This window comes from Vipera ursinii, assembly GCF_947247035.1.
Source record: "Vipera ursinii genome assembly, chromosome: Z".
NCBI classification, from domain to species: domain Eukaryota; kingdom Metazoa; phylum Chordata; class Lepidosauria; order Squamata; family Viperidae; genus Vipera; species Vipera ursinii.
Genome location: NC_139517.1, coordinates 124735907 through 124749185, shown reverse-complemented (window position 1 = coordinate 124749185; position 13279 = coordinate 124735907).

Below are 13279 nucleotides of genomic sequence, written 5' to 3'. Positions count from 1 at the left end.
GGTGCTCTTCTCCCCCCCTCCATCCTTCTTAAACTCCCATATTGGGTCTTTCGTATTCCTGCATTTCAGTAACAATTAGAATCCCTTTACCAGCATCAACCACTCTTAACATGTGTAAAATCTCTAGTAATGTTAGATGATATACTACCACAAATGAAATGGACCCCTATCATAACTCAAGCAGATGGGCTGCTCCTAGGAAGTCTCATGCAAAATCTTTGTAATATTGGTATACTTGAAACAATTCAACTCCCTGCTATTTGCTCGCCCTTTGATGATGGGGGTTATTACAATATCAAACTTTCCCAAGAGTATACCAAGATCACCTTTAATGATTCAGTTTTCTTCAAAGGAGGGAACTATAAGCAGTCCTGCAAAGATCTATCCCCCTGGAAGACATGTCCACACCCTAATGATATTCCTACTACTCCAGTAGATCATCAATGCGGGCAAGGGTTATTTTCAGGTCAAACATCTACTAATTGCATTGTTAAGTTAACACATTGTACACTGAAGCATACATTATCCAGTCTCAGGAAATCTTTTAGTCAAATCAAAAGATCAGGTCATCTATCAAGGGTCAGACCTAATTTATGTGATCCCTCTTCAGTCAGCAGTTAGCCTAGACTTTTATGACCCTCAAGGTGCTCACCTCCTCCATATACCTCAAACTACGAATTACAAGGTAGTCTCTCCAGGAGTCATTCCTGTTGTAGGCTATCTAGATGAGATTGTTAAACCTTTTAGCCGTATTAATCCTTTGTCAGGATCACGATTGGTTAAGGTGAGTCATCTAAACTTAACAGTTCCAGAAATTATAGACTCTGGTGTTCCATGCATTAAACAAGACTCAAAATTAACGTTGTTGCACTCCAGAAGTAGCCCGTTTCTTCAAATGGGTTTACAAAAGTTATACTAATTTCAACAACTGTGCTAGGCTCATTAGTAGCAGCTGTTATATGCATTTTAGGGGTAGTCTTAATGTATCTTCGGGCTCGCCATTCTAAGACTGAGGTAATTTAGTCACTAAACCCATGTCGAAAACATCAATTCTGTTTAAAAAAAAAAAAGAATGCCAGCAAGGACTGTCATGTGGAGGCTATTGTACATCTTGGCACTAATCATCTGTCCCAAAAAGATGTACTCTCTGTGCAGAATGATTTCCAGAGCTTGGGGCAGGAACTTAGCAGAATAGGCTGTAGGCTTACTTTTTCAGAGGTTTTACCAGTGTATAAGGAGCAAAATGGAAAAGGCCAGCGTATAGCAGAATTTAATATGTGGCTAAAGGAGTGGTGTAAAGGAGAAGGCTTTGGTTATATTAGTCATGATGTCTGTAGCAGGTCCAATGAAAAAATGTATAAAAGAGATGGTCTGCATCCATCCAAGAAAGGGACTGAGTTACTTGGCAATAAAATCACAGCTTTTTTGGAGGAACATTTAAACTAAATAATGGGGATAGTGTAGGAAACCTGTGATATTTCCACCTTAGGCTCACATAAAATGGTGCAGGTCTGGCTCAGGGCAGAGACAAGTTTCCTTTCTGTGCATAAGTTGCAGTTTACAGATGACCTTGCTACGTGCAGACGGATACCCGTTGGAACACGTACAAGAAAGTAACACATACAAGATAGTTACAAGAACAAAGACATTCCATACAGATATGTAGCTGATTTATAACCTTAATATAATTGCTTTATGCATGGCTGAAATGTAACCATTCATAACCTTAAGATAACTGCTTGATGGATAGCTGAAGTGTAAACATTTAGATAATTGCTTGTTGCTGATTGCTTGTTGCTGATGCGTTGCTGGTATCTCAATAAAAGAGAGCTTGGGACTTCGGTCTGGGCCCTCATCCCGAGAACGCTCAGAGAGACGTGTCCTCATTCATTGGCAAGTTCATGAGGAGCCCGCCGGGTGCGAAAAACCCACAACTGGTGACCCCGACGTGATTCTGCGGAATACGTCTTCAGCCGTCCATCCTCATCCCGATGGTGGCCGCGCTCAACCTGGCTGTTCACAAGCAGCAGGTTCCCAGCAACCCGGCTACTTCAAGCAGCAGGTTCCCAGCAACCCGGCTGCTTCAGGCAGCAGGTTCCCAGCAACCCGGCTGCTTCAGGCGGCGGGTTCACAGCACCCCGACGTGATCCGCTGCGAGTGGATACGTCTCTGACGGTCTCCATACTCATCGCCTGGAATAGGCTGTGCACGATCCATTCGTGAGTATGGGGAACAAATTTTCTAAGCAACAGACAGCGCATCTGAAAGAGCTTGAGGAAATAGTCAGAACTTCTAATATTTTACTTAAGAGTAGTGGCAAACAATTACCACCAGTTTCAAAAAAGGAGTTGATTGCTTTAATGGAATATGTTTGGGAAAATACTCCGGCTTATCCGGAAAAGGGCTCGTTGAAAACAGGGACTTGGAGAAAAATTGGAGAATGGCTCCACGAACCTCCTCGAGCACCTCCAAAAATGTTAACAGCCTGGCGAGTCTTAATGGAAAGTTTGTTGATTCACGAAAAGGGACTTAAAGAAGCCTTTTCTGTTTCTCCGGCTCCCCCTCCTTATGAGGAACCTATTCAGCTGGGAGAAACTCAGCAGGGCACCTCAGCTGCGGCTCCCAGTGCCCCTCAGGCTCAGCCAGAAGTAATTAACAATTATCCTAAAGAAGGAATGGTGGCAAATGCTGTTAGATAGGCCGCCCGATCAGGACAGCTAACATTGGAAGATTTGTCTTGCTATCCAGTAAACATCCAGCCAGCTCCGGCAGCTGGAGGAAATGCTGTTCACACATATGAAGGACTGCAATGGAATGTAGTGAAAGATCTTAAAAAAGCTGTTGCTTCATATGGCATTCAATCGCCTTTTGTGCAAGGACTTTTCGTTTCCATGGCTGCTACTTAAGTGATGGCATTGGTAGACTGGAAGTCCATTGCACACATGATACTGACACCTTCACAATATGTAGTTTGGGAATCTGAGTATAAAAAAGAAATAGAGAAAAAAATTCTTGCTGGATTACCTCAAGGGGTAGATAGGGATCAATTATTTGGCACAGGACAATTCGTTACAAATGACCAACAGGCTCAAAGCCCAAGGGAGGCTTTTAATTTGATACAGGAAGGGGCTTTAGCAGCTTTCCGCAAGATAGATGATCCTCACGGAAAAGCTAAAATGTCTTTTGCAAAGGTTTATCAAGGTCCCAATCAGGCTTATTCAGACTTTGTGGATAGACTGCAGGAAGAAATAACAAGGCAAATAGACAATGAATATGCCCGAAATGAACTCCTGTTAAAATTAGCTTATGAAAATGCTAATGAAGACTGTAAAAATTGTTAAAATCAATTATTGCCATGCCAAATGCCACTCTTGCTGATTATTTAAACGCATGTCGCATAGTAGGCACAACGGCATATTCTATGGATGCCCTGGCTATGGCACTAAATAATGGAGGACAAAGAAAACCAATGGGAAATTGTTTTAACTGTGGCAAGCCTGGACATTTTAAAGCACAATGCCTGGCACCCGGGGGAGGAGCAAATCGGCCTCAAAATAGCTCCTCCACGAAACCAAAAACAGTCTGTCCTCGCTGTCAAAAGGGATTTCATTGGGCAAATCAATGCCGCAGCTCTTCTTCATCTGCTCCTCAAGATCAATTCCAGGGAAACTAGGGGGGGGGGCGTTCAGCTAGCCCAACACCAAAGGCTGACTTTTCACAATCACATCCTGATGTTTTTAATATTGTTACATCAGAAGCCCTGGAAATCAATGTGCCTGGGATGGTTTATTTTTTGCCAACTCAGCCTGACCCTCAGGGTCCCCAACCACCAAATGCTCCTTTGTTAGTATTTCTAGTGCGAGACCTCATGGCTCGGGGAATTTTGGCCTCGCCTTTTTTGCGAGATTCAAACGATTTTTCATCCGTTGCAATGGCGGTTACCGGAAACACACCCACTCCTTTTCAACAGGGAGAACTCGTGGCAACGGCTATTTTGATTTTGCCTGCCACACCCTTTCCCTCCTTTCAAATGGCGGATGCACTTGCCATTGAAAAAATGGTTCAGGATGACCGCCCTATGATGACATTTAAAATTCATAACCGGAACTTTTCTGGTTTATTGGACACAGGGGCTGATGTTAGTGTCATTCGAACAGAAGAGTGGCCAGAAAATTGGGAAACAGAGAGTGCTCCGGCAGTGAGAGAAGTGGGGGGAATTCAACACGCTGTCCGCAGCAAGCAGTGGCTTCCGGTAACTTCCTCTGCTGTGTCTTCTATTGCCTATTTTCAACCTGTGATTTTGCCCATTCACACAAACTTGTGGGGAAGGGATTTGATGTCACAATTTCAAGCAAAATTGACTCTTGAGTAACATGTTTCAGACCATTCAACCTTTAAAGCTTCATTTGAAAACTGATACGCCTGTTTGGGTAGACCAATGGCCATTAACTCAGGAAAAATTAAAAGCTTTAAAGCGATTAGTAAATGAGCAATTGGACACTGATCACATTGAATCTTCACACAGCCCTTATAACACTCCAGTGTTTGTCATCAAAAAGAAATCAGGCAAATGGAGATTTTTGCACGATCTCAGGGCCATCAATTTGATTTTAAAACCAATGGGGGCGCTACAACTTGGTTTGCCAAATCCAAATTTAATTCCTCAAAATTATGATTTACTGATAATTGATTTAAAGGATGCATTTTTTTTTCTATCCCATTGTGTAAAGAAGACAGACAACTTTTTGCTTTTACATTGCCTGTTTTAACAATTCAGAACCTGCCCAAAGATATCAATGGAAAGTTTTGCCTCAAGGCATGCTTAATAGCCCCACCATGTGTCAATGGTACGTGGCAAAAGTGTTGCAGCCATATCGTGATAAGCATCCACATTTTTTGGTTTATCACTATATGGACGATATTTTAATTGCAGCACCAGCCCCCAAAGGAACTGTTATGGCAACTTTTGATTTTTTAACAAACATTTTAAATCAGTTTGGATTTTTTGTCAGTCCACAAAAGGTTCAACACATGTCTCCTTATTCCTATTTAGGCCATAAACTTTTGTCCACAGCAGCTTTTCCTCATATTCCAAACTTATTTTTGCCATCAGAACCAACATTGGTACAATTGCAGCAATATCTAGGAACCATTAATTGGGCAAGACCATGTCTGTCCTTAACAACATCAGATTTGTCTCCTTTGTTTCATGCTTTAACGTTAGGAAAGCATCCAGCAGACAAAATTTGTTTTTCAGAACAACATATTAAAACTTTGCAGTTGGTAAATGATGCACTAAAAAAAATCTGGGTAGATCGTATGGTTATTAATGTTCCTTTTGCTGCTATTATTTTAAACACGCCTGGACTATTTACTGCTGCTATTGTTCAATGTGCTTAACCAATTGAAAATTTTGGAGTGGATTCATTTATCCCACACGCCCAAAGTTTCTGTTTTAACCAGAGAAGCACAATTGGCTCAATTGATTTTTAAAATCCATCACCGAACGAAAGCCTTGATTGGGCTGGAGATAGACACTCTTTTTGTGCCTATGTCTTTGCAAATTTGGGAATCATTTTTTCAAACCTCGAGTGAATTGCAATTTTCCTTAGCTGATTGGCATGGCAAGGTTTCTTGCCACCCACCACCCGATTATCGTTTGCAAATTGTTCGCACTGTACCCATTGACTGGTTGTCACCCTTGTCTCCTCACCCCCTACATTCTGCTGTTACAGTTTTTGCAGATGGGAGCAAGGAGTGTGGCGCCTGTGCCTGGTTGGAAAATGGTCAATGGATAACCAAGCAAACAACACCCCAGCGGTCAGCTCAAAAAGCTGAACTGGCTGCTTCAATTTTAGCCTGTCAAGTTTTTTCATTTCAACCTTTGAATCTTATTGTGCATAGTTTTTATGTTTATCACACAATTCAAGTGATTTATGGATCTTATTTATCCCCATCCATTCAACCAGATTTGTTACAACTTTTTTTAACCTTGCAAAATTTGCTTTTTGAACGCCAACATCCTATTTTTGTTGCTCACATTCGTAGTCATCAGCCTTTTCCAGGTTTTTTGCAATAGGGAAACAATGTTGCAGATCAGGCTGCCTCCGGACCTTCAGCCTGTTCCTTGCAACCCCTCACCCCCTGGGAAAGTCATTCATATTTTCATCAAAATTCCAAAGCTTTGCAAAAGCAGTTTGGCATCACCGCTGCAGAAGCTATTGCAATTCGCCAGCAGTGTCCAACCTGCAGTCAACAAGCCACTGCAATCCCTATGGGTGTCAATCCAAGGGGATTGGAGCCTTGCCAAATTTGGCAAATGGATGTCACACAATAATGGAAGCATTTGCATGTTTCAATTGATACCTTTTCAGGATTCATCATGGCTACCCCCCAAAGGGGAGAAGCCACCAAACATGTCATTAATCATTGTATTCGGACCTTTGCAGTGCTGGGATGTCCAAAAGAACTCAAAACAGATAATAGCCCTGCTTATAGCAGTCAAGCCATGGCAGAATTTTGTCATCATTGGCAAATCACACACAAATTTGGAATTCCATATAATAGCCAAGGCCAAGCCTTGGTGGAAAGGGCTAACCAAACCTTGAAACATGCTTTAGATCGCTATAAAAATCAGAATGGGGGGAAACGAAACCCCAACCTCCCAGCAGTGCAAGAAACTCTTAACCTTTGCCTCTACACTCTGAACTTTTCAAACTTGACTGGCCATCCCTTAACCACGGCCGCAGAGCAGCATTTTTCTTCTTCTTCTTCTTCAGATCTCCCTAAGCCACAGGTTTGGTACCGACAACTTTCAGACCTGACTTGGCAAGGCCCCGCAGACCTTATCACCTGGGGCAGAGGCTACACAGCTGTTCAACTGCCAGACAAAGTGCTGTGGATCCCCGGTCATCATGTTCGTTCATATCATGCCTCCACAAAAACAACTATGGACCCCGCTAAAGACGACAATATGGTTTGTGACTCTTATCGGTTTTTCATTAACATTACCAACTCATACGACTGCGGTGCTTCAGACTGAAGGACAATGTGAACTTTGCATGGTAACCACCAAACAAGGCACCCTCATAACTAGAACATTGATTTTTCACACTCACCTATCTTGCAAAACCAAACTTTCACATCAATGCACCTATAATGGTACATCATACTCCATCTGTACCGATGCTGGTAAGATTCAATGTTTCAATCCAAAGGGACCCACTCATCGATACACAATTAAAATTGAAGCAGGGTCAGCTCTCCTGGTTAGTCATGATTTTTATAACAAAGAGGTTTCTCAATCTGTCATCTTTGATGCGTGCAGAGCCATGGATGAAGGGTCCAGTACATGCGGATCCTTAGAATGGCGGCGAACTTACTCCAACAATGAAAAGTATATATGCACCCGACGATCCGACTACCGTGACTCTTGCGGCAGAGGCACCTATTGTGGGGACTGGAAATGTGTGGATTTTCAGTCCCGAGGAATGACTGTCCATCCAGATACCATACCCAGGTATAATCAGCATATATTACCAGGTTGCCAGCAAACTCCTCCTGCCACCAGCATAATTGCAACTTAATAAATTTGACATTCCCGGTCCCACAAAATTGGTTGGGATCGCATTCCTGGAAAGGGGTCAACAATCAATATGGGCTGGGTATCGACGGAACAGGCTCAGACCCGTGTAATCTTAACAATCCAGATTATTCAGCACAATTTAGATCCCCTTAGTCAGTCACTTTTTCATTCTTATTATCAAGAAAGCCAACAAATGGAAGGGTTGGTACTTCCCCCTAGAGCTCACAACATGTTTTTGGCCTTGGCAGAAACTATTGCAAAGGAGCTCACGGTACAAAATTGTTTTGTGTGTGGGGGCACTAACATGGGTGATCAATGGCCATGGGAAGCCCATGAACTCAATTACACTCAAATGTTAGAAAATCAGGCCAATTACACCTTTAATCAGAAAGCACAAGAAATTTGGGCTATAACTACCAAATTGGTAGGCAACATTTGTTACCAACGTAAAAAGACTGATTTTCGCCATAGTAACGTGGGCTCATTAAGATGCAAAGGGACTTGGGAGAACAATACTTGGTGGTCAGGTTCTTCAGACTCACAGCCCACCAACGCATTGGCACAAATGACAAACATGGCCTTCCTGTTAGATCCAGAAAACAACACCTTGCAATGGAAAGCTCCTACCGGCCTATATTGGATTTGTGGACGTTTTGCTTATAATTTTCTTCCCAAGGATGGTTCTTGTGTTCTAGGAGCCATCAGGCCTAGCTTTTTCCTTTTGCCCCTCCAACAGCGACAAGTGTTGGGTGTTCCAGTTTATGAAGAAATTGGTAACATCCGTAGTGAACGAGACACAAAAAACATTCATCGGGGTGTTTGGAAAGACAATGAATGGCCCCCTGACCGTATAATCCATTATTATGGACCTGCAACTTGGGCAGAAGATGGGACCTATGGCTATAGGACCCCAATTTACTTAATCAATTGTCTGATTCAGCTGCAAGCAGTTGTAGAAATTGTCACTAATGAAACAGTTTCAGCCATGACCCATTTAGCAAAAGAAAGTGCTAAATCAAGAACTTATATTATGCAAAATCGATTGGCCCTGGACTATCTCTTAGCTAAAGAAGGGGGGGTATGTGGAAAATTTAATCTTACAAATTGTTGTATTGAAATTGATGACAGTGGGAAAGTGATTCAGGAGATCACAGATAAAATGATTAAAGTAGCTCATGTTCCTGTTCAAACATGGAATGGTTTTAACTTTCAGGAATTATTTGGCTCCTGGTTTCCCAAATTACCTGGTTTGCAGGCTATTGTAGCTTTAATTAGTATGATTGCTTTAGGATGTATTATTTTGCCTTGTGTTTTACCTATTTTTGTTAGAACTATCTCTAATAGCATTTCATTTATAGCAGAGCAACGTGCCATCAAGCATGTAAATGCCTTGTGGGAAAGAAAATATCAGTTATTGCCTCAAGAAGACCTTGAGTCAAATAATACGGACCGCGCCATTGAAAAGGCCTCCTTCGTATTAGACACAGATGGCGAGGAGGGCCAAAAGAAAGCCTTATACTTAGCAACGGAATGCACCACATCTCTGTCCTCCTGAGCCCCTTGGGTCAAAAAACAAAAAAGGAGATGTAGGAAACCTGTGATATTTCCACCTTAGGCTCACATAAAATGGCGCAGGTCTGGCTCAGGGCAGAGATAAGTTTCCTTTCTGTGCATAAGTTGCAGTTTACAGATGACCTTGCTACGTGCAGACGGATACCCGTTGGAACACGTACAAGAAAGTAACACATACAAGATAGTTACAAGAACAAAGACATTCCATACAGATATGTAGCTGATTTATAACCTTAATATAATTGCTTTATGCATGGCTGAAATGTAACCATTCGTAACCTTAAGATAACTGCTTGATGGATAGCTGAAGTGTAAACATTTAGATAATTGCTTGTTGCTGATTGCTTGTTGCTGATGCGTTGCTGGTATCTCAATAAGAGAGAGCTTGGGACTTCGGTCTGGGCCCTCATCCCGAGAACGCTCAGAGAGACGTGTCCTCATTCATTGGCAAGTTCATGAGGAGCCCGCCGGGTGCGAAAAACCCGCAGGATAGTGAGTTAATTGATACAGAACATCACTGTCCCCGGCAATCTAAGAAAATAGGGGAAGCCAGGCACCACACAAGTTATGCAGCAAGTAAACACAGGGTCAGTCATAAAGGACTCAAATGTCTATACACCAATGCACAGAGTATGAACAGTAAGCAGGGTGAACTAGAAATTCAGGTAAATGAGGGCAGATATGATATTGTTGCCACTACGGAAACATGGTGGGACGAAACCTACAAATGGAACACACAGCTAGAGGTATTGTGTAGTGGGTCCGATGCAAGAGACACACCAGCCAGTGTGTGAGTTCAGCTCTTTATTGGAAGGGGAAGTGAACTGGGGAATGAGGGCTACCTGGCCTCCTTATATACCTGGCCAGGTAAGCTAACAGCCAATGGGGTTGGCCCTAGGTTTCCTGCCGAAACTGTCCAGGCCAACGCCCCCTGGTGGCTGTTGCTATGCAGGTGCCTGCATACATAACACCCCTTCCCCCTTAGAGAAGACCCACATAACAACAACATGCAACTACTATAACTATGAGTATATTTATATATAAAAAACAGTGGTGTCCTTGTGTGAGGGTAACTTGCACACATAGTCCGACAGGTAGGCTGGTGTCCTGTGTGGACGGGTGGATCGTCTGGGTGTGCTTGGCCCCTGGGCTTGGACCGTGGGTTCCTGAGGCCTTTGTGCAGGGCTGCAAGGAGCCGGCATCAGGAAGTCCTCCTCCTCTGGTCCCTGCCCTGTGACGTCCTCAGCTGGGTTGACCCCTCCTGGAGTGTGGTCCTCCTGTTGATCGTGTGCGTTGAGTTCAGGGACGTGTGTGACGCGCTCAGGGGCGTGTGTGACGTGCTCAGGGACTCTTCCTCTGAGCTGATCGATCTGTCGCCTTATGCGTCTGTCCCCCTCCACCCCTACAATGTACGAAAGGGGTCCTGTTTTCCCCGACCACTGTCCCCGGAACCCAAGGATGTCCAGCCCCATAGTTCCTTGCCCAGACCAGGTCCCCCAGGTTGAGGACCCTGTGTGTGGGTGGTGATGGTAATGATGCTGGTGGTGATGCCCTTCCGGTTTTGGCTGCTACCCGGTCTGGGTGTAGGCGGTCCAGCTTGGTGATGAGGCGCCGTCCCCATCGCAGTTCTGCTGGGCTCTTGCCGGTAGCCACGCATGGTGTTGTGTTGGGCTAGAAAAAATTTGGCCAGTCTGTGGTGCCAGTCCCCGCTGATGATGCGCCGGAGTGCGGTTCCTCCGGCTGCAGCTCGTGGATCTCCTCCCGGGGGCGGCGGCTACGACAAACGGCGGCTATGTGGCCTGTTTTCTTGCAGGCCCGGCACGTGGCGGACCGGAACTTGCAGAGGCTGAGCACGTGGTTCCCACCACACCCTGCGCACCTCTGGGGAACGGCGGTGTTGCTGGGAGGCCTGGGCCTGTCTGGCTCGCTGGTCGGGGGTCGACTTCCGCTGGAGGAGGTCGATGCTCAGGTCGTCCTCCTCTGTGGCCCCTTGCCGGTGGACACTGGTTGCCTGGCCGGGTTCCCTGGCAGGCTTGGACGGCCCCGCAGGCCACTTCGTGGGCTAGGATGGCGTCCTCGGCTTCCTGGAGAGAGACCTCCTCTCTTTCGAACAGGCGCTCCTGCAACCGCCTGTCGCGTAGGTCGCAAATCAGCCGGTCCCGTAGTCGTTCCTCCAAATTTGTGAACCTGCAAGTGATGGCAGCTTCCCGCAGGGCGGCGAGGAAGTCGGCGCCGGTCTCGTCGGGGCACTGGTCCCTTTTCTCGAATTGTGACTGTGCGGCCACCTTGGAGCGCCGGGGCCTGAAATGTGCGTTGAGCCTGGCCACGAGGTCTTGGTACGCGCCGGTGTTGATGGCATCCTGGGGGAACAGGTTCACGGCGACTTCCAGCAGCGCTGGTCCCCCAAGGCAGAGCAGGGCGGCCGCCTTTGCACCGTCCTCCGATATCTGATTGAACCGCATGTACAGTTCAACATGAGCCAGGTAACGGGTCCAGGTTTCGGGGCGGCGGGTCTTGAATTCGCAGGGTTGTCCAGCTCTAGCCATGGCGGCAGTTGGTCGTGGATGTGGCGCTTGGCTGAATTTCTCTGTTGAAATTTGATCAAACTATAAAGGTAGCTAAAAGAATGCTAAAATCTTGACCAGCCCTGCTCCCAATGGGCAAAACAGCTGCTCACACAGGCTAGTCCCCTGCTGGACAATTATGCAGGGATCTGTACCCAATTGAGGATGAGGTGCAAAGACCCTTTAAAGGTTCAGACAGCCCTGGCACTTGTGAGAGCTACAAGAGGGACACCAACTGGTCCTTGATTGTATCAGTGACTTTTGACTGATAAGCCAGGACTTGTGGGGGAATGAGGAGTCTTTTATAGACCAGCTTCAGGAGGATTTGTTGTCCGAACTACCGGATGAGCTGGCCTGAACGGACTTCCCCAGTACCTTACAGTTCCTCATGCATTTCTGTCTGTGTATTGACAGGCAGCTTTAGGAACAGAGGCACAGAGAAAAAGGAACCAAGGCTAGGGTGGCATTGGTCTTCACCCAGAGGTCTGGTGCAACTGGAACTGCATGATAGGTTGATGGGGATGCAGACAAACACAACCAACATCTTTGGCCTATCAAGGGGGTCAGATTGGTTGACCAAAGCCTGAGCTATGTCCAGTATTTTCAGTATATAATTCCCATCTCGCAATTGTCTCAGAGGCCCTCCTTGTCTTTATGATGTCCTTCCTTTGATCCAGCCCACCTTTTAAATTGGGGGTAACATGCTTGGGTTTAGGACCTGGTGTGGCGTCCCCACCGGGAAATAAGATGGCGGTGGCAGGAGTGGCCTTGCTCTGATCCTTCTTTGCCTAGTAGCCCCAAGGACCCCAAACCCTGAACTCCGCCTTTCCCTTTGGGATCTACCCCTGAGCCTCCAAGGTGAGAGGAAAGAGGTTTAGGTAGACTAGATATGCCGGGGTGGGGGCCGAAACTGAAAGGGCTTCTGTGCAGTATGTTCCCGTCTTCTGCCTCCCCCGAGCCATTCCCAGGCAAGCTGAGAAGTGAGAACAAGCATCTGAGTTGCAGGGTTCAAAAACCACATGGGGAGAATTAATCCAGGCCATATGTAAAACGAGCGCCTTGTTATCCAAAGCACAAGCAAGAGGACAACACTTCCAATTCTTATATGGGCCCTGTAATATTGATATAGGCCCAGCCTTTAGGCATCAACTTTAGATACAAAGCAGATTTTTTTTTCTCCACCAAGCACTTCCTACAATGGAAAGTTTTTTTAAGGAGTGGGGTTTTTTGGTGAATGTTGCAGGGAGAACTATCTAGGCTTCCTTCTATAACATCTACAACACAACAAGTGAGATATGTTGCTATGCCAGGGCTTGCATAAACATTATTCAACACTTTTTTTTAGGTAGAAAGTAGATTTCTTCCTTGCTCCTACAATGGAAAGCTTTTAAAAATAGTTTTTGTGAATGTTGGAGGAAGAAAAAAAAATCAAACTTCCTGTTATAACATCTACAACACAACCATATTGATATGGCAGGACCTGGATAAATGTTATTTGACACTTTCCTTTAGGTGGAAAGCAGGTTTCTTCCCTGCTTTGTAGCGCTGTAGGGAGAAA